A 6,000-nucleotide genomic window follows, 5' to 3' on the forward strand; every position below is an offset into this window, starting at 1 on the left:
CTACAACTCCCATCATGACAAGTTAACCCCCTGAAACTCCATCAGTACTATTTATTATTATTATTATTATTATTATTATTATTAGATATTATATTATATATGATTATTTGAAAAAGTCATTTTTTTAATTTTACAAAATGCATAAGGTTGTGGGTGAACTACAACTCCCATAATGACAAGTTAACCCCCTGAAACTCCACTAGTACTATTTATTATTATTATTATTATTATTATTATTATTATTATTATTATTAGATATTATATTATATATTATTATTATTATTATTATTATTATTTGAAAAAGTCATTTTTTTAATTTTACAAAATGCATAAGGTTGTGGGTGAACTACAACTCCCATCATGACAAGTTAACCCCCTGAAACTCCATCAGTATATTTATTATTATTATTATTATTATTATTATTAGATATTATATTATATATGATTATTTGAAAAAGTCATTTTTTTAATTTTACAAAATGCATAAGGTTGTGGGTGAACTACAACTCCCATCATGACAAGTTAACCCCTTGAAACTCCATCAGTGCTATTTATTATTATTATTATTAGATATTATATTATATTTGAATATTATTATTATTATTATTATTATTTGAAAAAGTCATTTTTTAATTTTACAAAATGCATAAGGTTGTGGGTGAACTACAACTCCCATCATGACAGGTTAACCCCCTGAAACTCCATCAGTATATTTATTATTATTATTATTATTATTATTATTATTAGATATTATATTATATATGATTATTTGAAAAAGTCATTTTTTTAATTTTACAAAATGCATAAGGTTGTGGGTGAACTACAACTCCCATCATGACAGATTAACCCCCTGAAACTCCATCAATACTATTTATTATTATTATTATTATTATTATTATTATTATTATTATTATTAGATATTATATTATATATAATTATTTGAAAAAGTCATTTTTTTAATTTTACAAAATGCATAAGGTTGTGGGTGAACTACAACTCCCATCACGACAACTTAACCCCCTGAAACTCCATCAGTACTATTTATTATTATTATTATTATTATTATTATTATTAGATATTATATTATATTATATCTTGTTATTTGAAAAAGTCATTTTTTTATTTTACAAAATGCATAAGGTTGTGGGTGAACTACAACTCCCATCATGACAGGTTAACCCCCTGAAACTCCATCAGTATATTTATTATTATTATTATTATTATTATTATTATTAGATATTATATTATATCTTATTATTGAAAAAGTCATTTTTTAATTTTACAAAATGCATAAGGTTGTGGGTGAACTACAACTCCCATCATGACAAGTTAACCCCCTAAAAATCCATCAGTACTATTTATTATTATTATTAGATATTATATTATATTTGAATATTATTATTATTATTATTAATATTATTATTATTATTATTATTATTTGAAAAAGTCATTTTTTAATTTTACAAAATGCATAAGGTTGTGGGTGAACTACAACTCCCATCATGACAGGTTAACCCCCTGAAACTCCATCAGTATATTTATTATTATTATTATTATTATTATTATTATTATTAGATATTATATTATATCTTATTATTGAAAAAGTCATTTTTTAATTTTACAAAATGCATAAGGTTGTGGGTGAACTACAACTCCCATCATGACAAGTTAACCCCCTAAAAATCCATCAGTACTATTTATTATTATTATTAGATATTATATTATATTTGAATATTATTATTATTATTATTAATATTATTATTATTATTATTATTATTTGAAAAAGTCATTTTTTAATTTTACAAAATGCATAAGGTTGTGGGTGAACTACAACTCACATCATGACAGGTTAACCCCCTGAAACTCCATCAGTACTTAAAGTTTTTCATGTTCAACAAGTTTCCTCAAGATACATCGTTGGTGGAGTTAGGTGTTATCTCTGGCAATAGGATAAACTACAACTCATTTTACAAAATGCATAAGATTGTGGGTGAACTACACCTCCCATCATGATAGATTAACCCCTTGAAACTCCATCAGTACTTAAAGTTTGTCATGTTCAACAAGTTTCCTCAAGATACATCATTGGTGGAGTTCAGTGTGATCTCTGGCAATAGGATAAACTACAACTCATTTTACAAAATGCATAAGGTTGTGGGTGAACTACAACTCCCATCATGATAGATTAACCCCCTGAAACTCCATCAGTACTTAAAGTTTGTTATGTTCAACAAGTTTCCTCGAGATACATTATTGGTGGAGTTCAGTGTCATCTCTGGTTACAGGATAAACTACAACTTCCACCATGGTGGGTCAGTCCCCTCAAATCCCTCCAGTAGGTTGAGTCCGTCATGGCGGTTCTGTGTGCCAAGTCTGGTCCAGGTCCATCATCGGTGGAGGTCACATTTTCCCTGGTTGTGGGTGAACTACAACTCCCAGAAAGTAAGGTCAGGTCCTCCCAAATCCCTCCAGTAGTCAAATTTCAGTTTATCAGGTATGGGTGCTAAGTTTGGTCCAGATCCATTGGTGTTTGGATTCACAGTGCTCTCTGGATGTAAGTGAACTACATGTCGCCCAAATCAAGGTGAATTTGGGTAAACTACAATTCCCACCATGGTGGATCATTCCCCTCAAATCCCTCCAGTAGGTTGAGTTGGTCATAGAGGTTCTGTGTGACAAGTTTGGTCCAGATCCATCATCAGTGGTGGTCACAGTGTCTCTGGATGTAAGAGAACTATATCTCCCCCAAATCAAGGTGAATTTGGGTAAACTACAATTCCCACCATGGTGGATCACTCCCCTCAAATCCCTCCAGTAGGTTCAGTTGGTCATAGAGGTTCTGTGTGCCAAGTTTGGTCCAGATCCATCATCAGTGGTGGTCACAGTGTCTCTGGATGTAAGAGAACTATATCTCCCCCAAATCAAGGTGAATTTGGGTAAACTACAATTCCCACCATGGTGGATCAGTCTCGTCAAATCCCTCTAGTAGGTTCAGTTGGTCATAGAGGTTTTGTGTGCCAAGTGTGGTCCAGATCCATCATCCGTGGTGGTCACAGTATCTCTGGATGTAAGAGAACTACAACTTCCAGAAATGAAGGTCAGTTCCTCCCAAAGCCCTCCATTATTTTCTGTTGGTCATGATGGTTCTTTGTGCTAAGTTAGATCCAGGGACATCATTGGTGGTGTCCAGAGTGTACTTTGATTGCAGGTGAACTATAAATCCCAGTACCTACAATGGCTATAACACAAGGTGAATTCCCCCTAAACCTCTCCAGGATTTTTCTTTAGTCATGGGGGTTCTGTGTGCCAAATGTGGTCCAAATCCATTGTCAGTGGGGGTCACAGTGCTCTGACTTGATGCAGGGTGAACTATAACTTCCATCATGTGGAGTCAATCCTTCAAATTCCTCCAGTATGTTAAGTTACTGCTCAGTTCTGCTCTGTTTGATGTGCAGACAGAGTAGAAAAGAGTAGGGAAGTATTAAGTGAGAGGCAGTAGGCGGGATGATGTAAATTCCACACCAATGGAGAGAGTAAGGAACACTGGGATGTCTGTGGCAGAGAAAACACGCTTGCTGATTATTTCTGCTTTGTTTGTTGTGCAGACAGAGTAGAAAAGAGTAGGGAAGTATTAAGAGAGAGGCAGTGGATGGGATCATGAAAATTCCACACCAATGGAGAGAGTAAGAAACACTGAGATGTCTGTGGTGGAGGAAACACATTTGCTGATTATTTTTGCTCTGTTTGTTGTGCAGACAGAATTGGAAAGAGTAGGAAAGGATTAAGAGAGAGGCAGTGGATGGGATCATGCAAATTCCACACCAATGGTGAGAGTAAGGAACACCGGGATGTCTGTGGTGGAGGAAACATGTTTGCTGATTAGTTCTGCTCTGTTTGTTGTGCAGACAGAATTGAAAAGAGTAGGAAAGGATTAAGAGAGAGGCAGTGGGTGGGGTCATGCAAATTTCACACCAATGGTGAGAGTAAGGAACACTGGGATGTCTGTGGTGGAGAAAAACATATAATTAGGATGAAATTGTCCCCGAATGAAAGCATTAAGAGAAAGGCAGTGGATGGGATCATGAAAATTCCACACCAATGGTGAGAGTAAGGAACACTGGGATATCTGTGGTGGAGGAAACATGTTTGCTGTTTATTTCTGCTCCGTTTTTTGTGCAGACAGAATTGAAAAAAGTAGAAAAGGGTTAAGGGAGATGCAGTGGGTGGGATCATGCAACTTCCACACCAATGGAGAGAGTAAGGAACACCGGGATGTCTGTGGTGGAGGAAACACGTTTGCTGATTATTTCTGCTCTGTTTGTTGTGTTCACAGAATTGAAAAAGTAGGAAAGGATTAAGAGAGAGGCAGTGGATGGGATCATGCAAATTCCACACCAATGGTGAGAGTAAGGAACACCGGGATGTCAGTGGTGGAGGAAACATATTTGCTGATTATTTCTGCCCTGTTTGTTGTGCAGACAGAGTAGAAAACAGTAGAAAAGTATTCAGTGAGAGGCAGTAGGTGGGATCATGCAAATTCCACACCAATGGAGAGAGTAGGGAACACCGTGATGTCTGTGGTGGAGGAAACACGTTTGCTGAGTATTTCTGCTCTGTTTACTGTGCAGACAAAATTGAAAAGAGTACTAAAGGATTAAGAGAGAGGCAGTGGGTGGGATCATACAAATTCTACACTAATGGTGAGAGTAGGGAACACTGGGATATCTGTGGTGGAAGAAACTCATAAAATCTAGTATGAAATGGTCCCCGAATGAAAGCATTAAGAGAGAGGCAGTGGCTGGGATCATGCAAATTCCACACCAATGGTGAGAGTAAGGAACACCGGGATGTCTGTGATGGAGGAAACATGTTTGCTGATTATTTCTGCTCTCTTTGTTGTGCAGACAAAATTGAAAAAAGTAGGAAAGGATTAAGAGAGAGCAGTGGATGAGATCATGCAAATTCCACACCAATGGTGAGAGTAAGGAACACTGGGATATATGTGGTGGAGGACACATGTTTGCTGATTATTTCTGCTCTGTTTGTTGTGCAGACAAAATTGAAAAAAGTAGGAAAGGATTAAGAGAGAGCAGTGGATGAGATCATGCAAATTCCACACCAATGGTGAGAGTAAGGAACACTGGGATATATGTGGTGGAGGACACATGTTTGCTGATTATTTCTGCTCTGTTTGTTGTGCAGACAGAATTGAAAAGAGTAGGAAAAGTTTAAGGGAGACACAGTGGGTGGGATCATGTAAATTCCACAGCAATGGTGAGAGTAAGGAACACTTGGATGTCTGTGGTGGAGGAAACATGTTTGCTGCTTATTTCTGTTCTGTTTGTTGTGCAGACAGAGTAGAAAACAGTAGGAAAGTATTAAGTGAGAGGCAGTAGGTGGGATCATGCAAATTCCACACCAATGGAGAGAGTAGGGAACACCGTGATGTCTGTGGTGGAGGAAACATGTTTGCTGCTTATTTCTGCTCTGTTTGTTGTGCAGACAGAATTGAAAAGAGTGGGTAAGGGTTAAGGGAGAGACAGTGGGCGGGATCACGCAAATTCCACACCAATGGTGAGAGTCAGGAACACTGGGATGTCTGTGGTGGAGGAAACACGTATAATTAGGATGAAATTGTCCCCGAATGAATGCATTCCTTGGGTGCTGGGCAGTATGATGTTTGGGGAGGAGATTGGCAGGGGTTGGGAGATATGTTAATGGCTCTCGCTATAACCTGAAATGTCATTTGATGTCTCCTCAGCACTGTGGGTTAAAGCTATTTGTGGAAGTGGGCACCACAGTCACATACACACATGCATATTATGTGTTTGTGTGTGTATATAGACAAGAACCATGGGTAGCAAATATCTGCATGGCTTGGAGAGATGTGTTGCAACTGGAGACATGATGCATGCCTATAATAACACAGGAAAACCACAAAGGAGGCGCTTGGATCTGAAACCATTGCGATTACATAAATCATGCCTGCGTTTAGGAATC

The sequence above is a fragment of the Anolis sagrei genome, chromosome 12, assembly GCF_037176765.1.
Source record: "Anolis sagrei isolate rAnoSag1 chromosome 12, rAnoSag1.mat, whole genome shotgun sequence".
NCBI lineage: Eukaryota > Metazoa > Chordata > Lepidosauria > Squamata > Dactyloidae > Anolis > Anolis sagrei.